The sequence below is a fragment of the Neofelis nebulosa genome, chromosome 1 (genome assembly GCF_028018385.1).
Source record: "Neofelis nebulosa isolate mNeoNeb1 chromosome 1, mNeoNeb1.pri, whole genome shotgun sequence".
Lineage (NCBI taxonomy): Eukaryota > Metazoa > Chordata > Mammalia > Carnivora > Felidae > Neofelis > Neofelis nebulosa.
The window spans coordinates 225,612,330-225,637,301 of record NC_080782.1 but is presented as its reverse complement, the minus strand read 5'-3'; the positions used below and the strand labels follow the sequence as shown (position 1 = coordinate 225,637,301).

Genomic DNA, 24,972 nt, shown 5'->3' with positions numbered 1-24,972 from the left:
AAGCGTTTTGTCTTGGTGACCTGTTGTTACCTTTTCCCTGTTTGCAGTTTCACTAATTTCTTAGCCAGAGCCGAGACCTCAAAAGTACCCAACCTAACGTGTTATGCAAACTTTAGAATGAAAGTAAAATGAGGCGTTCAGCCTGGCATACGTTCCACGCTCCCTGCACATCCACATGTGTGCACGCGCGCACACACACACGCACACACACCCCTTCCCAGGAAAGACTATGATGCTACCAGGCCAAGGGGTTGGGAGCCATTTCTATCCTACGCGTGGTTTCACGGGTTTGACTTGACGATGGACATTTAAGATGGAAATTGGCTATCTCCCTGCAGCCCACTGAACACTGCAAAAAGCATGAGGAGCTTCTGCCTCTGAATGTGGCTCTTATCCTCATCGAAGCCTCCCTCCTCACAGTACAGTCTCTGGACCTTCCATTGCAATCACTTTTTATGAATCCGGGCTAAATAACAGATCCTCCATAACATGGTTCAACAAGTGTCTTTGAAAAAATGCAAAACCCTTGCCTTGTTCCCTAAGGTTGGGCTCTTGTCTACTATCCTGTTTCACGGCATGCCTCACTGCCTCTTGCAAGCCTCCAACTTTTTCCCTGCCACATGGCCTCCACACCTGCTGTTTGGGAATGTGCTTCCCTCAGCTACTTTCATCACTTACTTTCCTTTTAATTTTTTAAATTAATTCATTCATTTACTTTGAGAGAGAGAGAGAGCACGCGAGCTGGGGAAGGGCAGAGACAGAGGGAGAGAGAGGATCCCAAGCAGGCTCCACGCTGTCAGCGCAGAGCCCCGCACAGGGCTCCGTCCCATGAACTGTGAGATCCTGACCTGAGCCGAAATCCAGAGTCAGACGCTTAACCGACTGAGACACCCAGGTGCCCCTGCTTTCTATTTCAAATGACACATCCCCTGAGAGGTCATCCCACTACCACTGCATCTACCCCCCATCAGATTCTTACACATCAATCTTTTTTTTCTTGGCACATCTAAGTCTTTAAATAACTTTCCTATTGACTTATTTGGGTATCATCAGTCTTCCTTCACTAAAACTTAAATTTTGTGATGTCAACGACTATGTCTTGCTTACCACTCTATTTCCAGTGCTTAGCACATAGTAGGTACTTAAGGAAGGAAGGAAGGAAGGAAGGAAGGAAGGAAGGAAGGAAGGAAGGAAGGAAGGAAGGAAGAAAGAAAGAAAGAAAGAAAGAAAGAAAGAAAGAAAGAAAGAAAGAAGAAAGGAAGGAAGGAAGGAAGGAAGGAAGGAAGGAAGGAAGGAAGGAAGGAAGGAAAGAAAGAAAGAAAGAAAGAAAGAAAGAAAGAAAGAAAGAAAGAAAGAAAGAAAGAAAGAAAAAGAAAGAGAATTTCCCCCAATGTTGACACAGCGTGGAGCACACAAAGGCACGGGCTTAGCACTAATAATTTAGAGCACAGAGTACGCACGGTGGTAAATGAGAGAAAACCTCAGAGTCGACACATGGAGACAGAGGCAATTTTGGAAACCGTAAATAATTAGAAGCAGGATTTTTTTTTTCAGGCAATAATGAAAAAAGTAGCCCCTCTAAACAAATAACGGATCAATTTAGAGGCAGCTGCACCACAGAAGTTTTATAGCATGTGTTAAGTCCCCAGTCACTGAGCTTCAGTTCCAAAAAAAGGACTCAAATGTTTGGAGAAATATCAGTAAAAGAGGCAGGACCCTTAGCTATGGGCCTAACCATGAGTCTATGAGGACCAGGCCAAAGTCTTCATGGGAGAAAGATCAAGTAGAATCGAGAATTAAACCACAGTTCCTTGATATTATGAGATGTTTCTCATCTCTAATATACAAAGGTCAGTGCTTGGTGCTAAGGATCAGGATGGGCTGAGTCTATGGGAAGAGGACAGAGTGACAAGTCAGCCCCACTTAGGGAGGGGCTGGGAAACTGGGACCAAAACAAGGGAGCAGACGTTTGTCATCATGATGATGCAAAAAGTGCATCTGGAGTAGGAAATACAACCTCCCAAGGACACACGGTCCAGTGGCCTCCAACCCGCAACAAGGCATTCTCTAGACCCCACACATAGACACACTTTCCTGCTCTGACACCTTTGAATTTGCTGTTTCCTCTTCTTTGGAATGCCTTCTCCCACTTCTTATCTGGCAAACTCTCACTTGTTATTCAGAAGCCAACTCAAATGTCCTCTCTATCGTGAGCTCACACGATGACGCTTCCCATGAGTGCCCCAAATCGAGCTGTGCCCCATGACATTCAGGTCTAGCTCATTGGCCTTGACAGTCCCGTAGTATGTGTTCTGGCACTCAACGATCATGGCACCTGTGCCTTACATGAGTCCTTGTGAGCAAGGGCAGCCGGGAGGATCTTGCCCGGGTTCTGTCTCTCTGAGTCCCCACTCTGGGCTCACAGGCTGGCATAGTGAGAAGCCAGAGCTGTCAGACCCACACTGTACTCATACCTTAGTCACTGACCTTCACGGTCAGAACGGACAATACTCACCACCTGATGTGAGGTCCAGGCCAGGCACCCAACATGTGACAGTCTTTTCCATTCTGGGCTCACATGGGTCATCAGCTGGTCTGTGGAAGCTGGCAATGGTGCTAAGTCTGCTACTCTTCCTGCCTGCCTCTGGGGCCCGTCTCTTTGACTCCAAAACAATGTTCTCCACTTCTGAGTGCTGGCCGTGGCCGTCTGCAAGTAGCTTCTCTCGGCCAGCCTGTCATGGAGACATGGGAGCTTACCATGGGAGTAGAACACGACACAGGTCGTGGGGGACCAGGATGGGAGGCTCCCGCTCTGCCAACCCATACCTGGGACTACTAACAACAGACCCAACCAATGGCCAGCAGAGACTCACCGCGTCAATGGGGCCACACAGAGGTGGGAAAGAGTAAATAAGCCAGACGATGATAAGACTGAGGTACAAAACTCTTCAAGTTAAAATACTACATAAATATTATGCATACTTCATTAAATATGAACATATTACAATAATCTTGAAATATTGCAAGGTTCTTCTTTCCCTCTGAGTTATGCTCTATGAAATACAGGAATATATGGTAGTCTCACCAAAAGCACACTTGTGTGGTACATATGTGACAGATGTAGTAGATATTTTAGACCTGTGAGGATTGCTGCTAGTGGGAAGTCCTTACATTTTACAGTCTGGGAGGTCTGGGTCTAAATCACGGTTCTGTGGCACTAATCATTCCATATGACCTCAGACAAATCATTCCATCTCTCTGCCTGCGTTGTATCAGCTGTAAACTGAGTTTGTGGACAGGGTTGTTAGGAGAATCGAATCAAAGTGATTGGCACCTACCTGGCCTTTCGTAGACATCGGGGATACTGTTTCTCAAATGCACCCTATTGTATTTCCCATGTTGATTCCCAAGCAAGGGTGAAGTTCATTCCACCTAGACCAAAGGAAGTCACAGAACAGCAACACGTAAATTAATCAGCAGAAACCTTCCATCAAATAGGAAAAGAGGGTGATCTGACATTAAGAGGCGCTCTTTCCACCCAGAAGGGAAGCAGGAGGAAGTAGGAAGAGAGGAGAGAACAGGCATGAGTCAGCCCAAGCAGGGTCCCCACTTCTCTTTGTCCATTACCCTTCAAACAAATCTTAAGAGAGGATAGGGAGAGGACATGAGACTCCTAGAAGCTCTCTACAAGTTTGAGAAACTACTGGCACACTCATTGAGGTCACGGTCCTCCTTCCTTGGGCGCTGGCTGGAAAACCCAAAAGTCTTTCACAGAAAGCCTGCGTTGGGATCCAGCGCATCCGGCGTGGCATGGGAGCAGGCAGAGAAGCACAGACAGAAGGAAAGCATAGGAGCAGCCTCCCAGGGCCTCGCGTGATGGAGGCAGGTGGAGAGAACGTGATTGAAATTTACCAGCCTCCAGGGACCTCAACGACACTAAAAAGACCAAAAGATGAGGAAGAAGACAGGAACAGGAGGCTACAGACCCAGGGACCTCCAGGCAGAGGCAGAGGTGGAGGCCCGGTCCATAGGTGTCCGCGGGAGCCCTCAGCAGGCACACATGCAGGGTGCCCAGTAGCGGCGAGGAGGACACATAGCTCAGGCGAGGCCAGCAAGGACCCAGGGACACCCTTGAGGACCCCTTTCCCCTGCCCGTGCTGTTACACGAGCTTCCCTTAGACGGTGGCAGCATTAGATGAACAGAAAGAGAACAGAAACAGGAAGAAACCCCAAAGGACCACTATTTTCTCAAAATGAACCATGTTAACATAAAAGAGGCTGCTTGAAATCACAGGACCAGAATTGCATTAAATCAGGAAATTAAAACATGCTCTCCCTCCTTCACCCACCCTTCTGCTATCAAGTGAGAAATGAGACCTCCAAAGAAAATAAGAACACGTTCCAACCCTTTGCAGATCTGAGTACTAATGAGCAAGCTTCAATGCCCACTATTTGCTTAATTGCTAGCATTATTACTCTCACTCTATATTACTATATTTAGCCATCTTAACCTATAAAGATTGCAGTTTCCAATAGTTCAAACTAATAGATATAAATTGCTATTTTATACACCAACATGTCTGACGGTAGGACCTCGGGCAGGTCTGAGAGACGCACAGGTCTTGGTGTCCTCTCTGCCCAGAACACTTTTCTCTCTGTGCCCATCCCCACCTCCCACCCTTTTTCCACCTGGATCACCCAGGTCAGGAATGAGGAAATCAAGCGGTGTGCTTACCAGCTTACAGTAGTTTCAGACAATTAAAAAGAAGCGCCTTTTAAAAATATATATATATATACAGAAGAGCCTTTCCTAAAAATTGTGGTACTTTTAACTAAGAAATAGCTCAGGGTGGAAACTGTTTCAAAATATAAGGCAAGTCACTGCCAACCCCCCTCTGAGGCCAGCATTTCAGTGCTTCCCATTTGATTTTCCACAGGTTTGAGGTTTGTGAAACAGAGTGGACCCTATACCTATAGGCTCTTACTGGACCATAATGGCAAATCCACAGAATCTATCTGAACAGACGAGCCTGTGCCCTTCCTAGGCTCTGCATCTCCCTTCAGCTGAGAACAAGCTGGCCTAAGACTCCCTAGCTCCTGAACCCTTGTGACATCTCAGGGTTGGAAGGGGACTTGGCAGTCATGCAGCCACATCTCTGCCCACACACCTCCCTTGAGTAATGACACCGTCTCAGCTTGAGCACCTCCAGCAAAAAAGAGCTCACATATTCTCCTTCCATTATTTGAGAATGTTCTTCCTTGTGTCAAATCGCAAGGGGACAATGGGCATCAATTACTAGCATGTGTTTTGGAGCCAGCTATAGATAAAAGGTCTAATCCCAGCTCTCTGTATTGCTAGCTGCGTGACCGTGGGCAAAGGCCTAAGTTCTTGTGCCTGAGTTTATCTTTTCCAAGGGTAAAGGGCAAAGGAGGACATGTGTGTGACTTCCTTCAGAGGGCTGTGGTGAGGATTGATAAAGGAACTCCTCGTAGACTATACCAGGTCCTGGGACACAGGATCCACTCAATTATTGCCATGCATCCGTGTGTCACCGCTATTTTTGGTGTCGTTCCGCCTTCCAGTTCTGCCTTCCAGGGTGGCAAAGCACAAATCTAATGACTTCTTCCACTGTAAATAGTTGAAGACCGCTGTCATGGGCTTCTGAGTCTAACACACCAGCTCCTTCAGTTGCATTCAGAAATCTTAGAGCTCTGTGCTTTCACCGCCAGTCCTTCCAGAGGGCTCTCCGCCCCAGTCTGCCCACCCGGGTCTTGGGCAGGGCAGTTCTCCAGTGAATCAGAGACTATTTTGTTTGCTCCCTACCTCCTCAGAGTCCACTCCATTTTTCTTTGGGCTTCTCTCACCCGGTCCGTTCCAGTCCCTACTCTACTGTTAGCTAGGATGAGGCACCTCATGCTTGATGGGTGGTATGCATACCTGTCAATGGGCACACCTGTGGAGGCGGTGTGGTGTGGACTGCAGCAGGTGCTCAGGAACTGACTTTAAAGAGTGGCCAGTAGAAGCCCATAGATGCCTGTGATGCCTGTGTATAGGTTCCCCCTGAATGAAACGGGGTAGATTCTTTTTTCTTTTTTCAAGGTTTATTTATTTTTGAGAGAGAGAGAGACAGAGACAGACAGAGTGTGAGAGGGGGAGGGACAGACACATACACACACATACACACACACAGAATCCGAATCAGGCTTAGGCTCTGACCTGTCAGCACAGAGCCCGACGCAGGGCTCGAACCCACAAACTGCAAGATCATGACCTGAGCCGAAGTCGGATGCCTAACCAACTGAGCCACCCCCAGATGCCCTGAAACTGGGTAGATTCTTGAGAAAACCTTCCCTTTCATCTTTGGACATGACCTCAGGTTCTGAAGGCAGGGCAAGTTTGTGAACAGCATCTGGGGAAGTTGGGTTCATTCTGGAAGAGGCCCATGACTCCACGAGAAGACCCCACCCTCTACTTCTGACCTGGGACCACAGAGGGAGCCTAAGAGACCCCAAAACAATGCTCACCACGTGGCCACAGATGACCTCGGGCAATTTCACGATGAAACCCTTTGCTCTCCCCGTTCTGAGCAGAACAGAAGAGGACTAGCTTTGCACGAGCCAGAGAAGTTGTCCAGGGGCATCATCACACCCCTCCCTGATATTAACGGCACTGTTAAAACACAGACATATGCAGACATCTCTCTGTATATATGTGTATCCAAAGTGAACAAAGCTGTAAGATTTGGTCTCTGACTCAAGGCGATGTATCATTCACTGGAGCACAGTGTTGGTGCCTTTGATGACTGAAATACCAACTGCGACTGTGGTCAAATTTCACCAGGACTGAGGCTTGATTTAAGGAAATCCATCTAGGGCTTGTCTGAGTAAGTCTGCATTTTCCTCCTCCATCTCAGCCCTAAGACAAAGTACAACTGAAGAGAGTTCAGCCAAAGCCCATCAGGTGAAGGGGAAACTGGTATAGAATATCTGCCGGTGGTCCAGAAAGCAGACCAGAACTCACAAAAAGATCGTAGGGAAAGTTTTTAGTCAGTCATCCTTTACGGATTGACGTAAAAAAAAAATATGTGGGGGGGAGAGGTAGAAACCCTGAAGGTCTTATGAGATGTAGTCCCTGCCCACCTCCCTGACTTTACCTTGTATCCCCTCCCCATGCTCAGCACACCCAACCATGCTGGCCTTTGTCCAGTGCCTTTAACTCTCCAACTCTCCCCTGCCCCAGGGCCTTTGCAGTTGTCAGTCCCTTTCTAGAATGCTTTCCCCTTACCTCTACTTAACTTTCCCCTCCCCAGAAAGACTTTCCTTGACCAGCTTATACCAAGTCACCCTCACTTCCCCTCTTGTGTCCGTTCTTTCATCTGATTCCATTTTTCCACGGCACTTCTGAAACAAGATAAGCTGAAATTATCTTGTTTATTTGTTTGTTTATTGTCTGTCTTCCCTGACCAGAACACTATCCCCAGGAAAGTGGCAACTTTGTCTCGTACCCCAGTGCCTTGCACATAGAAGGCACTCAATAAATATTAAATGAATGAATAATACTATCACAGTCTTTTAGCATTCTTAATGGGGAAAAAAAAAAAAAAAAAAAGCCCTCCATGAATTCCAAGCATGGGAGAAGAGGAAATAAAGCAGAAAATGGACGAATTGTTAACTGCCACATTAGCTTGAGATTGAAACAACTAGAAAAGCGAAAATCTGAATGCCTAATTATAAAATGCGAGCAAAGGCAGTTTTCAAATAGGAACAGGATTGTGTCCTCAGGAAGCAGATGGAGTCTAAAATGCCAAGGAAGGCTACTTCACACCCCCTCAAGACCTGTGCCCAGTTCCTTACTGGAAGGACAACGTGAGTTTTCAGCCCTTCCCAAGAACCCTTCGACCAGAAACACTTCAAATGGGAGTACAAAAGAATCAGAATCCTCGCCACGTACAGAAATAAGAACATCCGTTCTCAGCATGAACCCTATTAGCTCCATCATTTGGCTTTCAAGGAAAAAAATGCACAATTATGATACGTGGGCACGATCGGTGGCAAGGTAGGTAGCAACTGGCACTCAGAGCGGGCTGTGTGCTCAGGGCAAGCGTGGCTGCTAGGGGAGCACCGCACGCCAAGGGACACAAACACGGCAGCAGCAACGGCTGGGCTACCTGAAGTCGGCAGCCCCAGCTTCGAGAGGCAGAGGCCACTGTGGGGACTGGAAGAAAGGGAGGAGAGGGGAGAAGGAGGTGGGAGGAAAGAGGAGACGAAGCAGGGAAGGAGGGGAGAAAGGAGGAAGAGGGATGGGGGGGGCGGTTTGCGAGAGAGTAGCCGCATAGACCTGAGCCAAACAGGAGGGCACAGGGTGAGTCAGGGGCACAGAGGGAGAGATAGGCTCCCCCTGCCTGGCAGGGGACAGGAGTGGCAACGTCCCCACACTAAACCAAGATGGCCCGTGGTCGGCACCGCAGCCACACCACTTCCCAGGGCTGTGGCTTCAGGCACGTCACCTGACCATTTTGTGCCGTGGTTTTCCCGGTCGGTAAGACGTAGAAGGCATGGGCCTACGGCACAGGGTCAAAGTGAGGGTACGAGAGCTCCTGTGTGTGAAGGCCTCCGAGCAGCACCGGACGCAGAGCGAGCCCTCAGAGAAGGTCTGCTGCCATTAGCGTTAGGATTACAGTCACCGTCACCAGCATTTCGTAGGACTGCACTTAGGACACAGTGAGCTCAGTGCTGGCATTACCCCCGAGTCACGGAGCACGTGCGTTCGGGTGAAGGGCTGGGCCTCAGCGCTGTCTCTAGAATGTGGGCTCCTCATCAACTCAGAGGCAGGACTCTGCTACCTCCCTAAGACCCCTCGAGCTCACTGCTGCTCTGGTGAAAACAAGCCAGAAGCGGCGGAGGCTCTAACCATGTCTTGCTTTGTTATGCGGAAGGCCAGGAGCGGACTCTTTTCCTAGGCCCAGTTATTACAGACGGCGCTACGCACACCTAAGGAAGCAGGATTGCAATTGGATAGACATGGGTCCAAATCCCAGCTCCACTCTCAAGAGCCGCGAGCTTATTACAGAGACAAATGGCCTCGTGGCTGAGCCAGTGCCCTCTGCTAGAAACCAAGCCCAAGATGCCCCTTGGACTGCATGAAGGACTAAACGGGATCGTGTAGAGACTTCACAGCGTCTGGCACTTGGCAAACAGAAGCTCTTTGCATCACAAAAGACAACGGGGGTGTCCAACTTTGGCTCAGGCCATGCTCTCACGGTCCGGGAGTTTGAACCCCGTGTGGGGCTCTGTGCTGACAGCTGAGAGCCTGGAGCCTGCTTCAGGTTCTGTGTCTCCCTCTCTCTCTGCCCCTCCCCCTCTCGTGCTCTGTCTCTCTCAAAAATAAATAAACATTTAAAAAATTAAAAAAAAAAAAAAAAGACAACATGCTTCCTGTGGAAGCTGAGCCTTGAGGCGATGGGCAAGGAAGACGGGAAGATAAACACAGAGAGGAGACAGGGAAGTGTCCAGCAGACGGCAGACCTGTAAGCGGAGACCAGAGGTGGCGGAGAGGGGACGGAGGCCACAGGCAGTGCCAGAGCAAGGCCAGCTCCAGGGAGACCAAGAATCCCATTCACCCAAGCACCCCCAGAGCCTCTCAGAATGACAGTATGGATGCTCCTGGCAGCCAAATGGAGCTTCAATCAAAGGTTAAGTCATGTACAGAATAATCTCTGTAAGAGGCCAGGGATTTATGGACTATCTTTTAAAAGGATTCCTTACCAAGTTGTTCAAGCTTTATAAGGAGTGTGTAAAGGGGACTATGTTTCTAATATCCAAAACAAACAAACAAAAAACACAACACACTATGCAGAAACATTCATATTTTCATATTCAATGGACTCTAATAAAACTGAGGAGTTGTGGTTTATATTTATGTGAGATCTCTCATCTTGGAAGATGCCCTCCTGATGTTTTAGCCACGTGGGTGTTGGCCTACGAAAAGCTGTTTAATCTTGGGCAAGTGGCCTAACTTCTCTGAGCCTCAATTTTTGCATCTGCAAAGGAAATCTAGCAGTAGAACCTACCCCCTGGGTGGCTGTAAAAATTAAATGAGATAATACATGTGAAGAGGTCAGCATGATGCCTAGCACATAGAACTCAATGTGAGCTCAACTCCGGGTTCTAAGAACTTCGGTCCTGCACTCTGCCCTGCCCTCGTCTGGTTTTTTTTCATCTCTCACAGGATCGACCTCAAGCAGCTGCAGGGACTTCCTCACAGGGGCCTGTTACGGATCCGCTTCTCCCCTCCCCCACGCAGAAGCTGCGTGGTGGCCATCTTTGAAGTCTTCGCTCACAATGACATTTGATTCGTGCACATTGTTTCGCTCTACTGCATAGTACAACCACATCTGCTTTCATTTAAGAAACTCTTTTAAATCGCTTACCATTTGGTTACACTGATATTCCCGAAGTTTCCCAAAGCTTCTCCAGCAGCCTCCGTACCTAGCGCGCGATAAGGGCTCGGCAAATGGCGTGGTCTTGAACCACGGGTGTAGGGGAAAAAAATGCCTAGCTAAAAAAGCTGGGAATCCGTATGCAAACGTGTCAAGAATTGGCACGTGAGGATGGTTAGATTGTGGCCGTATTTTTGTCCCAGTCTCCCAAGTATTGGGACAAATATTTTCTCTGATCTCGATCATGAAAACGTAACGCTGAGACACAAAGGTGCGTGTGTGCGACCCTTGCCTAGACACCACAGGGCGGAGGATCCCTTGGTTGCTGCCTGTGAGCACTGTTTGCAAAGCCCTTGCGGTGCTGGGTCAGTGTTTCTTCCCTGGGAAAGAACAGGTGCCCGAAGTGCGACACATCACGTGCCACCCGAGTGTAAGGCCTCCAAGAACAATGGCCTCTCAAGTCAGAAGAAGACGCAAGCCCGCCTGCCCCAGGATACGGCAAGAGCCACACCCCGCGTCCCCCACCTGAGCGGAAGGCGATGAGCGCAGGACGCGCCGTGGCCCTGGCCTGCCAGCTGGACACCTACCAGAACTTGTGCTCTCCCTGGCTTCCGCCTCAGTCACCGGAAGGGAGCCCGCCACGACCAACGTGCTCGGCGCAATGGACTGGCTCATCAGTGCTTCTCTGGCAGTTTCCAAACACAAAATAGTATTCCCAGGACTTGCGGCCAAGAAGCGGCTTATCCCGTATCCCTTCTCGGCCACAGGTGAGGAAAGAGAGCGTCAGGTCGGTGGGGTCCAATGCCGCAAGCCGCGATGTATTGGCTCCTAGCGATCACGGCTTCAGCTTAGTGACATCTGTAAGCCGAACATCCTCACCAAGTGTGTGTTTCATTCAACTGTTCGCCCTCCGGGTGCCGCGGGCTGGGTTGGCTTCCTGCTCGAAGCTGACAGCTCGTGCCGCCTCCCCCAGCCGCCAAGAGGCCTCCGCATCAGCCACTCGCAGGCACCGGCGGCACAGCCTGATCCGCAGCTGGCTTCTGTAGCCCCTCACCAGCAGGTAACAGCGCCCCGCAAACCTTAGTCACCGCGCCCCTCCTCAGACCCCCGACTCGCTAAAGGAAGATGTTGTCCCTTTTCTGTAAAGCACCGATTTCCTCTTTTTTCGGTTTTGTTTCCTGCTTGCATTAAAAGCCAACAAGGCAGATGGATGAGGAAAACAGCCTGGCAGACGGAGAGGATCCATCCCGGGCGTTCACTCCAGACAGCCAGCGGTGGGGCCGGGGCCCGTGCAGACAACTGTGTGGCCTCGGCCCAAGCCCCTGGCACCTGGAAGCCAGCGACGCATGGTGCATGTGGTGAGGCCCAGGTCCCAGCTGCCAGGAGCCATGGCTTTGGATGCAAGAGACACAAGGTCCTCTGAATTCTGGTAGACCCTTTTCAGGACCGAGGACCACAGGATTCTTCTTCAGGTCTCCACAATGAACAAAAAGAAAAGAAAAACAAAAAACAAAAAACAAGCAATCCAGAAAAAAAGGTTGATTTAGGGGGAAGGCGCTGCAGTTACACGGATACACATGGATTTATATCCAGTTCTAGCTGAGAGGTCCTGGGAAACTTGCTTGACCTCTCTGAGCTTTAGTTTTCTCATCTGAAAAAAGGTAGGGATAACTTTACAAATCTCATAGAATTTATGATAAGAACTAAATGAGACAATTCATGTAAACTCATCATATCTGATACCTAGCAGGGGCTTAATAAATGTTAGGTGTCATTAGCATTTCGTCATCATTTCAAACTTTTGAGTCAAGAAATGCACAAGGACAGGCCATATTTCAGATCACTTTTGTTGCCTCCCAACCTTTGCCTTATGCAATGACTTGCATGCAAAGAGCCCTTATCCCTTCCCCATCTTCCCTCCCCCACTCCCAACCCAATATCCCCATCCCCACCCTTGGTTCCCACAGCTGTCTGTACTAAGCTTAGAGAACATGTATGTCCTTGTCTTTTGTTCTTCCCCAGACAGCTTCTGAAGGGCCGGGGCTGTGCTCTTCCTAGCTCAGCAGCACCTTGAATGCTTCCCACATACTAGGTCCTCAACACAGTGCGTGCCGAGCGGAATTCTGGCCTTCGCTCCGGCAACTCGAAACGTGACCTATTGATTTCACAGGCTGAGATCTTTGAAGATTTTCAAAGTCTCAGAACCACTTCCCAGTCAGAGAAGTTCAAAGAATGAATTTATCGACCGGCTTATTCTGCTCTCAAAAGTCATTTACACTTCAGTCAGGAGAAGCCAGGGGAAAGGCTGTTCACTGGGGAGCTTTTGCCTCTTCACAGACTGTCTGATATTAGAGGAGAGGATCTTACCTCGGCCTGCACTTCGGAACATATGAACACCGTGAGCATAAAACTAGCCCTTCCTATGGGCACGTGGTCTACTCAATTCTTGCTCCCTACAGCAAGGGACCATGTGGCACCAGAACAGCAAAGCTGGCCTGCACCACTGACTTCCATGTGGGAAAGCTTAGTGCCCCATCCTGGGGCCTCAGTCTCCTTTCTATACTGACGTTTGGAATACTGGTATACCTGGGAGCCAAAACTTGCAAAGCTTAAGCCGGTATTTCTAGGGAGGCCTCAATCCCTACACTCACTGCCTCTTTCCAGATTCTCTTTTTCCTTAGGGAGCTAGTCATAATTTTAAAGTGGAATTGGTGATTCCTGAATGATAAGTAATACTATTAATGTCAACGAATAATGGTGCAAAGTCCTAAGACCCGCACATGCATGTATACGCACGCGCGCGCACACACACACACACACACACACACTAAACAAATAAGAGTTAAGAAAACCCTGTAGGCAGCACATTAATTGAGAAAGCCACATTATGTACAGGCTTTTTGAAAGAAGCCATTTACTGCACAGACCTAAAATTCCATGGCCTGTTAGGGGCTTCCAGATCGGATCCACATGACAGCACTGTTGTGCCAAACCAGCCAGAAGATAGATAGGGAGATGAGAGAGGTATAGGTCAGAACCCATAGAGACAGAAATAGAAAACGCCAGAACGCCCACTTCTAGATTCTGATGGCATTGGTGACGGGCAGCCCACTGCAGACAGAGAAGCTGTCAATCACTTGTTGCTAAATGGGGAGGATCCAGCTCCCCCACCTTCCAGGCCACATAAAACTCTTAATTCTTTACCAGTTTTCCTGAGATTCACATAAAAACATTATCAAGTGACCCTACAAAACTGAATACTTGCCGATCTTACAAACAAACTAGAAACTAGCCTCAGGGCTGCTCAGAAACGAGGACATTTGGGCAAGGCCAGGAGCTGCGGACTTAAGCAGGTGTGGGTCAGACCCCAGTACTGGAAATCAACAACTTGCCCCGGGGACTCTGCACTGGGAGGGACCCAAGTTCCCAGAAAGGGCAGTGCTGCTCCAGCCGGACAGCCCAGGCACTTTGCTCTCAATTATCCACCCTATGTGTAATTTCAGGAAAACTTCTTTTGTAAATTGCAGATTTTTTGACACTTAACTCAGGAAAAATGAGTTGTCCAACAGTGATTTCATGCCCAAGTAAACCTGTCATCTTCACTCACAGCCTTTTTCTTCCCTACTTACAGAGAAAAAGGATCCAGACATTTTCCAAGAGAAAATAAACTCCCAAAGCTGAAAGATGGGAGTTTTCAAATTGCTTAAAATGCTGAACCTAAGAAGGGGGTTCTCAAGTTGGCAAAATGCTTCCCTCCCACATCTCTACTAAATCACCACCAACTCCAGAGGCTCTGACTCAAAGAATGTGTAAGCCTGAGCCTCATCTCATAAACACAGCATTTCCATGCCCCGTGTTCTAGATTCCTTGTTAGTGCGGTGCAACTCGGGGTCAGGGCAAATAAGGTAAGGAGACCATTCAAGTTCAACTTCTGAGGCTGTTTTTTTCTCTGCTGAAGTTTAGGTAGAGGCCAAGAGGGCCGTTTTCACTATTGTTTCAAACCAAACTGCTGACAAGTGAGAAGTATGAGCACTTGGCAGAATTTCAAACTTGAACAATAAGCAAACGGCACAGGGAGATTGTTTTGTGTTGCTTTTCTGTAGCTCTTCTTTTTTCTACCTTGTGATATTCCATAGAGCTATGGGTACTTTGCCTGTGCCCACGCTCAGGACTTCAGCGGCCACCCTGGTGGCCCTCATAGCAGCCTGCTCGGGCGGGTTAACTCAAGGGGTACAGAAGCACTCGATGTAGGGGAGCACTGGCAGCCCAGGGGGCATGCCCAGGAACAGGTGTCCTTCTTCCTTCGGGGTGGGTCCACTGCTCACCCAGAACTGGAACAGATTATCGAAACTGTCAAGGCAGCCAAAGATAACTGAAAATCTTGCCTCAGTGGAAAGCATCAAGCAGATTCCAGAAGGGTTATCGCCCCTCTCCTCTTTAACCCCCATGTGTCTCCCAGTGTTTCAGATTCATATGGTTTGCCTCCACCTGCATTCACTCATTCACTCGATACCACACCCTCTCCCACACCTCCCTGGTCTGTTTCCCCCATGATCCAGATCTTTCCCAGTCCCCTCTTCTATCAAAACCCCTAGTTGTGTGTACTCTTTCCTCTGAGCTCTGGCATCACTCATTTCTGTTCATGTGCCAAGATTCCTTGGGGATATATGCACTCATTGGGTTCTTTCTAGAGAAGATATATTAGCCTGAGAAGTGATTTTAAGTATGGAAGACCAGGAATTGGCATTTTGAGGGACACAATTTAATCAGAAGTCTTTCAATGACAAGTAGAAGAAGGCCAGCTGAAATGAATTTGAACAAAAGAAGGAGTTAATTGGCTTATGCGACAGGGAAGAGCAGGGGTGGAGTTGGCCTCAAGCCCAGCTGGAGAGGAACCTTGTCAGGACCTGCACTGACTCCCACCGCAGCTCTTGCCTGTGCATTGGCTCAGTTTTCATCTGATTCTCCACTTGGCAGGGGCCACGCTCACAGCTACAATCAAGAGAAAGGACTTCTTGAAATCTTGGGGGAAGGACTCTGATTGGCTCAGCTTGAATCACATGCCCATGTCTGGGCCAATCACTGTGGCCAGGATATTTGACCAGTGTTTCTATTTTCTGTAGCCACACCCAGTGGCTTAAAAAAGGACACGTGTATTAAATTATGTTTCTGTAGCTCATAAGTCCGGCAGAGGTCCCACCAGACTAAAACCAAGGTGTTGGAAGGATACATTCCTTTCTGTGGGCTCTAGGGGAGAATCCATTTTCTTGCTCATTCAGTCTGTTGCTAGAAATTATTCCCTGTGCTTGTCGGATTACAATCCCTGTTTCCTGTTTCCTTCCTCATCTGTGGACCATTTTCAGCTTCCAGAGGCCACCTGTAAGGCCCATGTGGTTACACTGGACTCATCTGGATAATCCAGGATAATCTCAGCATCCTAAAGTCCACAACCCTAATTCTATCTGCAAAGTCCCTTTTGCCATGTAATAGCAATGTATATTAAAGAGCCTACTCATATGTAGATGACAACGAATACCCAAAACATACCCAGGTTCTGAGAACAGAGCATCACCACCTTTTGGAAAAGGTGAGGGCAGCATTATTTAACTACCGCAGCCAGGTTTTGACCATGTATCCACCTGTATAGCCAGATCATGTGTTGGTGTGATTGATGGCTCCAATAAAACCATGTGGAAGGGGAAGGAAGATTAAGTCCCCTAGTGAAGAACAGGATGCTATTAGCAGGGGAGGAATAGGGGGAGGAGAGAGAAATGTCTGCTAAAGGCAGAATGAGCCTTATTACACATTTAAGTCACTGTTCAAAGGTGTTGGTGGGATTTTTGGTATGAATTTTAGTATTTCTAATAGCAAGTACCTAAAACATGTTTTCATGAATAAATGAATGGATGAGAGGAGAGGCAGAGAATTAATCTCTCACCAAGTTTACCCACCCTGAAGTGCTAGAACTTTGTTGGGCTTAACTATGAGAGACACAGAGGAAACAGAAACTACTCCTAGGAATTTGGCCCAGAGAATCATGCTCACATATGGCAACAGAAGAAAGCCAAGAAGGAAGGGGGGACTGGGATCTGGTCCAAGACTCATGTGCTCAAGTAGACCAGGGGCTGGAGCAGAGGAGGATTAGCCAGAGAGGCTAAATACAGCATCCATGGGATGTAGGATTCCGGACTGTTAGTTGAGTCATATTGGCTATGGTTCAAATTCCTATAACCAGCCACACAACCTTGGGTAGTCTGACCTTGGGTCAGAGTCATCTCCAGTGAAAAAAGAGAGTAGGACTATCAAGGATGTCAGTGAAGTTGATTGCCACCAGCCCCCATCCCACATCCACACCCGACATCCATAAGCAACCACAGCACTCTGCAAATGAGCCCTGGCCATCCTCAGGATCCTCAAGGCAGCTCTCCAACAGCCACCACTAACTAGTCCAATCACAACATGTATTAAAACTCCTCGGCCATTTTCGAGTTAGATAATTTCTAAAGTGCTCTCCAGCTCTGACATTTAATATTCTACGATTCTAATATAGATCAGTTGCTAAGGACCAAGGGAGATCTGGACTCCCCACTTCAAACTCCTAAGGCTGGAGAGGGACAAAACTACCTGGTGGAAAAGGCAGACAGAACTGAACCTTCATGACTTAATCCCAGTAATCAACAACAGTTTCACTAGGAATTCAAATCAGAAAAAAAGTAAATCTTCCCCCTCACCAGAAGTCCTGACAAACCACCTGAGCACATTACAGATGCTTCACTGGGTGTTTCGTGATCCTTGATGTGTAGGTAATTGCCTTGAGATTACATAGATAAGCAGTCTGGGATTGGGGCAGGAAGCAATGGTGCAGATAAACTGAGAAATGTTGTAGGTCTCTTCCCTAGAGTCCCTGAAATGAGGATTACCAAACAGGAAATTTAGGAGGGTGTGGTCTCTGGGTTAATACCTGTTGGGAAGGAAGAAAGTAGGATTGGCTGGAGGGTAATACTGGACTGTGGACGTGGCAAAGGTCTTAGCACGGTGAGCTCTGGAGCTGGGCTGGACTTTCAGAGATGTCCCCAGTTGGGACAAGGGGGGTCAGACTTTTATCTGCCTCCATTTATCTACCAATTATCTGATGGAAGCTGCCCCAGGAAGGGTACAGTCCTTGGGGGAGGAAGCAGTCTTCTAGAGGGCAGTTCCCAGAGAGGACTGACTGTGGAGCACACACAGAGCTGAGGGGATAGTTCAGCCTGGAATGAAGAGTTGCACGGAGCCTCACACATAAGAAAAGAAGCAAATCGGATCTCCTACCTGGATTGTCTCTTTAGGTAACCAGCAGTGCCCATCGATACTCCTTTATATTGTTGCATTCATATTTATTTATATTCATATTGGCACGGCAGAGACTGTCCTCTGTGCCTTATATAATCTGTAGCTTCTTCAAGCGTTGACCCATGGCCAACATTCTGCTTGCACTCAGCAAAATTATAAATAAATAAATAAATAAATAAATAACCAAGAGTAGGACACATAACTGGTATGGAAGTTTCACTCTGGTAGAGAAATGTCATGAGTAAGTTTAATGTTAATTTTATAGAAAAAACATAGGTGGAAAAATTCTATTATCCATATAAGTTATGTAGACATAGTATATTAATTTTCTAGGGCTTCCATAACAAAATACCCCAGACTGATGTGGCTTAAAAACCAGATGTTTGCTTTCTCACAGTTGTGGAGTCTGGGAGTCCAAGATCAAGGTGTTGGTAGTTTTGGTTTCCCCTGAGGTCTCTCTCCTTGATTTGCAGGTGGCCACCTTCTCACTGTGCCCTCTTGTTACTTTCCTTTGTGTGCGTTCATCTCTGATGTCCCTTCATCTTCTTAGAAGGTGACCAGTTCTTATGGATTAGGATCCTACCCTTATAACCTCAGTTAACCTTAATTACCTCTTTAAAGGCCTCATCTCCAAATACAGTCACATAAGGGGGAAGGGCTTCACCGTATGAATTTGGGGAGAAAAAACTCAGTCCTTACATACAGTTTAGAAAAATCATTTTAACACACTCTGCCCATTAGTCAATGGATGAATGAATGGTAGAATGTAAAATTTCTATAAAGAGGCCATTAAAAATACACTTTGAGATTTTTTGGTCTCCCTTTGTTTTTGCTTCATTGTAGGAATTCTACTGGTTGGATTCAGATTTGGAAAACATACAAAGTTCAAATTAAAAACAAAAAATCATCCACATTCCTATCTCCCATCAAAAAAATTAACATCTGACATATTTCCTTCCAGTCATTTTTCTCTGCTACACGAGAATTTCTTTTATGGATCCAATCATATTATATATACATCTTGTATCTATATTTTTCCTACATTTTATAATTTTATCACTCCTCAATTAAAAAAAATTTTAGTGTTTATTTATTTTTGAGAAAGAGACAGAGCATGAGGGGAGCAGGGGCAGAGAGAGAGGGAGACACAGAATCCGAAGCAGGTTCCAGGCTCTGAGCCGTCAGCACAGCCCAACATGGGGCCTGAACTCACGAACCATGAGACAGTGGCCTGAGCAGAAGTTGGACGCTTAACCGACTGAGCCACCTGGGCATCCCTATTGTTCCTCAATTTTAAAGGAAAGACAATACATCCACGGTCTAATTGTCTGATGCTTTATTTTATGAACTCCTACACCAACTATCTGCCTGTGAATATTTTCTTGAACATCTGGCTTCCTAAAACTTTTCCTTTTTATACCATTTCCTTCTCCTCCCTTGTCGTGCAAATTTTCAGCATTCTTTTAGGCCGATTTCAAGCCCCCTTGAGTAAAGGCTTCCCCAGCATGTCTGGGGCATAATAAGCTGGGCTTCCTTTGGATTAGTATCACATGCTTTCTATATTATTTGTTTAATCCTGTTCTTCTTATGGTAGATCTTGAACCACTGTCATGCTGCGTTTTTTGTTTTAAGCCTTTACTTCCCAAATGACTGCAAGCCTCTTGAGTACAAGGGCAGCATCTTATATGCCTCATATGCTATGGACACTTGTTCTCACTGATCGATTGGCTGGTTGATTGATTAGCTTGCTGCTTTTGGTTTGCTGTTTTCTGAAAAATGAAGACTCGAGGCCCAGTTGTCTGTGGAAATAACTTTTCCCCCTACTTATCCTTTGGAGGGTACTGGTTTTGTGGCATTTCCGCAGCAGGACTAAATCGGATGTATTGTGTTCCTTTGTGCTATCCTGATTTTCCTGCTCTGTGTGCCTCGACAGCAGGATAGTTCTATTATGGTATATCTTATTGTGTTTTTATAATGGTTTAATTACTGTGTATGGGCTTCTAACTGAGAACTGGGGAGAGGGTAAATTCTCTAAATAAAATGTGCTATTATCAGTGACATTAATATGCTGCCAGGTTCAGCTGTGTCTCCATTGCAAAGACTCACATTAAAATTCAAAGTGTTGCCAAATATATGTTATAGGTAAAGAATCTATTTTAAATTCCTTTAGAGGGTGAATTAAACTGCAGTCAAAACATGTCCCAGAAAGAGGAACTTTGATGTTCTGATGAGCTCTCTACTCTATGCCAGTCTATCCAAATATGTTTTCTGTCTGTGCAGTAGAAAACAGCACGGTTCAATGCCCAGACACATCTAGAAAGAAGGTATTCTTTATGTTTAATCTGGCCAAAAAGCCCCATAGATTATCATTACTAAAACCAAACTTATCAGTATTTAAAATGTACACAAAGGTGTATTTGGCTCATTAGAATGGGCGTAATCGTAATACATTGCTATAAATGGCTAAGAGACCAACCCCAAATGACTTTCAATATTTATTTATTTTTAATGTTTACATATTTATTTTTCAGAAAGAGAGACATAGAGCATGAGCAGGGGAGGGACAGAAAGAGAAGGAGACAGAGAATCCCAAGCAGGCTCCACACTGACAGCACACAGCTGGATGCGGGACCTGAACCCACAAACTGTGAGATCATGACCTGAACTGAAGTCAGATGCTTAACCAACTGAGCCACCCAGGTGCCCCACCAAAGGACTTTCAATATTTAAAACTGGGGTGGGGGAGAAAAGAGGGAAATGGGGGAAGGCAGGAGGAAAGCAGGCAAGCAGGCAGGCAGGAAGGCAGGAAGGCAGGCAGGCAGGCAGGCAGGAAGGAAGGGGCCCATATATATGCATATATCCATAATGTCAGAGAAATCTGCCATTTTGTTAGCTTTTCCTTTGAAACTTCATTAAATTTAAATTACAGGTCACATGAACCATAATAAGTACAATCAGCAAAGTGAAGGGCATCATTTTTTATATTGCTGCTTTGATACAACTATTATGGTGAAAGAATAATTTGTCATGTTTAAAAATCTTTCAGTTTTTATTTTATTTTTTTTATAATTAAAAAAAAATTTTAATGTTTTTATTTATTTTTGAGACAGAGAGAGAGCATGAGCGGAGAAGGGGCAGAGAGAGACGGAGACACAGAATCCGAAGCAGGCTCCAGGCTCTGAGCTGTCAGCACAGAGCCCGACGCGGGGCTCGAACTCACAGACTGTGAGATCGTGACCTGAGCTGAAGTCGGACGTTTAACCAACTGAGCCACCCAGGCGCCCCTCGGCTTTTATTTTAAACAATGAACGGGAAAGTGAATAACCTCGTCCCTCCCCACAGACCATCCATTCCATCACCTTTGAAACTCAGACTCCCACTCCCATTCAAAGACAGAGGAGTTTCAGGAAGGGGATAAGTGGGGCACACGTTACTGGCTTTAAAAAAGGATGCATCCGATGCCATCCTTTTGTGCAAGTCACAGTGGAATGCCATTTCTGGACCCTAGTCTGAATAGGAACGTTGAAATGATTGCTCTGATAATTTTGTGGAAAGAACAAAAAGTCATTTCACTTACCTGTATCCATGCTGAGAGTCATGTGTGCAGGAATTTTGCCAGTCAGTTGCTTCAGCCCTTTCCAGGTGCAGACATCAACCAGATGTTCCAGTGTTCTCATGGGGCAGGCCTACACGAGAGTGAGAGGAAGGTGACGATGCAGGGCAGCAGGAGTGAAGAAGAGAGAAAGCAGTGGCTTAGCAAGCGTGGCTGGGCCAGGGCCAGAGCAGTGTGTCTGTGCCTCCTCTCCCTAAACAGGAGCTGGAAGGAGGATAAACCCACAAGGAAAGAGGCCTGTGGTCCTGTCAGGGAGGGGTGATTAAAGTACTTGGCTGGGGTGCAAAATTTAAGGGGTGCCCCAAACTCAGCAATCGAGACAAACGTCTTTTTTTAGTAATGTTTTCTAGAAAAGCAAAATCAGTGCAAAACCCCCGCAATAAACAGATTCTCAAACTTTTGGATGGATCCAGCCCTGCATTTATACTACCCTGCCTCATTGGTCTCATTCTAACTCCAGCCCTGGGTCTCCTGGTCCACCTTCAACAAATTTAAAGATAGTCTCTCAGTAAAGACATAAAATGAAAAACTCTGAAAGGTCATCTTTGCAGCGCTCACATAGACTGTCCTTGACTCTGTGCCTGAGGGAAAGGCCCCAATGGCCGAGAAAAGAGGTAGAAACAGAGACAGAAGACCTCAGTAAGAGTTAGCAGGAGATGAGAGAATGGGTAGACCCAAGGACCTAAGCACAGTTTCAAATCTGACTTAGGAAACAGAATGGATTGGTGCTGAATTAAGACTCCAGAAGCAAGAACGTGCGTTGTGGGGGAACCCTAGTCTTCCAGACTCTTAGAATATATGCATCTCTTACTGGGCTCAGTCCACACCTCAAATCACCTAGCTATTTGGGATTTTGCTAATCCCCCATGTCCTAGACCATATGATCAACAAACCTTTCCTGGGGAAAAAGTAATAATGAAAGGAAAGAGAAAGAAAACGAGGACAGGTGGAAAGTAAGTGTGGCTGCCTGTCACCACTGACACTAACTTGGAAATTAGGTAAGTAGTAAGTATTTAATACACAATGGATCAATATCAACAGCATTCAAAGCCAACCTTGAAGTGAAAATATATCTCAGGAGAGCAAGATTTAATTGTACCTCTAGTGTGTGTGAGTGTGTGTGTGTGTGTGTGAATGTGTGTGTGTGTGTGTGTGTGTGTGTGTGTGTAGCTTATGAATGACAAACATTCTCTTCTTGACCAAACTGTCTCTACTCAGGCTCCTCTGAGTAATTTGGGCTGGGTCTGACTTTTGAGCTTCCGTGTTCCTCTGTGCATTGTCCAGTTTTAGCAGGAGTCCTGAGAAGTCAGTTTAACCGGAACCCCCCCCCCCCACCCTCAATATCTGATCACCTCAATATCTGATTGTGTTCCTCATCGCCCACCGTTCCCCAGGTGACGTCTGGTCATTTGGCCTGCCTTCAGCAAGAATCCTGTTAGGTCAGCCTACCCAGAATCCCCCCTGACCGCTGATGTTCCCTCTTAGTAATTTTCCATCCTCTAACCCCCAGCCCAGTCTTTGACTATAAATTCCCAATTGCCGAGTTGAGTCTAATCTCTCTCCCTCAGCGCTAGAACCCATTTCAGTGGTCCCCACACCCATTGGAAACACCCCTCGGGTAAAGTCTTTAATAAGCATCATTGAATAATTTTTTCCTTTGCATGAACCTGGGCTGGTCTGTATGGAAAAGACAGCTTTGCTGGAGGGCATCGAAAGAGGGAACGTTATTTCTTTACAACCTGTCGCACAGTAAGCAGGCAGAAAGCACTCATGGATCTAAATGACAAGTCTGGGCAAATAAATAAAAAAGGTTTTGTTTAGGTGACTTACATCTTGGATTTCTATTGTTATAGTAATAGGATTTTTGAAAAAAGTTACAAATATGTCAATAATAAGAAGGCTTGGTCAGCAATGGAAGCATAGGAGAAGGAGGTTAACAGGCAAACACAGGTGCAACCAATAAGAAACAGTGTCTTAGTCACTCTTTCTGCATAATAAGTAAACTAACCCATAAAAAATAAACTAACCCAAAACTTAACAGCCTAAAACAACACCTATGTTATCATGCTCATGGATTCTTTTTTTTTTTTTAAGGTTTATTCATTTTTGAGAAAGAGCGCATGAATATGGGACAGGCAGAGAGAGAGGGGGACAGAGGATCCAAAGGGGTCTCTGTGCTGACAGCAGCAAGCCCAACTCGGGGCTCAAACTCACAAACCGTAAGATCATGACCTGAGCTGAAGTCAGATGCTCAACGGGCTGAACCACCCAGGCACCCCACGCTCATGGATTGTGTGGGTCAAGTATTTGGACTGAGCACAACAGGGACAGCTTGTCTTTGCTCCATGAGGTGTGGGACATCAGCTGGGAAGACCTGAACGTCGAGGCTGCCTCCACGGCCGGGAACTGGAATCGTCTGGAGGCTCCTTCTCGTACACTTTGCCTATAAGGAGGGTGAGGGTGGTTACATTTCTCATTGTTCTTGAAGAAAATGGCTGTTCTAAGCATCATTCTCTCCAGAAGACTGTTAGCGTGCATCAGTGTGGTGCCCCTTCCCAGGCCTGAGAGTCACATCCATCCAGTCAAGGACACAAGGCTTAGGCCAACCCCTGGCCCAAGTCAATTTGCCACCATCAATATCTCCCTGTGGGGCTGGCTGGAGACACCAGCTGACCTATCCCAACCATAAGCCTTGACATTGCTGGACACCATGTGAGTGATTTTTTTTTTTCCTTCTGAAACCAAGAATAAAGTGAAGGGGTAGAAATCAAAACAGAGGAGAGGAAGCCATGAATCAAAACTGAAACCTAAGGAAAAGGGACAGAGGCATTGCCTGGAAGAAAAAAGGCAGCAAAGAATAAACGAATAAAATGCTGTCCCAGTGATGGGACAGCTCATGAAGTTTTTTCCGACACAGCCCATGGTGACCCACTCTGCACCAGTGCTCTTAGCCTGTGGAACAGTCCCACCGCCAGCTGCCTCCATCGCACCTTCCTGACTTCAGACCGGAAGGTCCCAGCGAGGCGTGAACCTCGTGGATGGAGCACATCGCTCGTGCCATCAAACAACCCAGGAGCAGCCCCTGCAGGGTCTCCGGCCACTAGGTTTACCGCACAGTGACCCTTGCCCCACTCCACAGGTGCATTATTTAGTTATCAAAGACGTACACAGGACTGACTCCATACTGGGCAGTGGCCTGAGTGCTTTGCGAATATTAGCTCAGTTAATCCTCACAACCAGGCTGGGAGGAGGAGCATTATTGTTATTTGTATCTTCCAGATGAGGAAGCTGAGACAGGTGAGATCATTTATTGTCCAGATGCACCCAGACAGGAGGCGGTAAGGCCAGGATTCAAACCCAAGCCAGCGGCTCCAGATTCCCTCCCTGCAGCCCACGGTCTGTCCTCCCCCTGCCCCACCCCATCCATCTGCCTCTTCTGTTCCTGCTTTTAAGTCCTGGAGCAGAACGCCCAGGGTCACTGTGGCAGTTTGCAAATCTTGCTAGGGGACTGGGAACTCTTTCTGCTGTGTTCTTAAGATTCCAGTCCTCATAGACGACCATGACCTCTGGTTGTGGGCATGTGGGTAAGAT

At 47.0% G+C, this 24,972-nt stretch overlaps 1 long non-coding RNA gene across 4 annotated transcripts in view; it reads right to left on the bottom strand.

Moving 5' to 3' along the window:
• Positions 1 to 24,972, bottom strand: part of LOC131486719 (uncharacterized) — a 268,359-nt gene that overhangs the window by 65,488 nt on the left and 177,899 nt on the right. For 3 of the 4 annotated variants that reach the window (XR_009249402.1, XR_009249400.1, XR_009249406.1), the window contains 3 exons: positions 21,346 to 21,454; positions 11,027 to 12,090; positions 2,516 to 2,732 (listed from right to left, as the gene is read on the bottom strand). This is a non-coding gene — a long non-coding RNA (uncharacterized LOC131486719). Of the gene's footprint in view, positions 1 to 2,515; positions 2,733 to 3,338; positions 3,433 to 11,026; positions 12,091 to 21,345; positions 21,455 to 24,972 lie in introns of all 4 variants that reach the window. The other variant, XR_009249401.1, reaches the window with a different exon arrangement.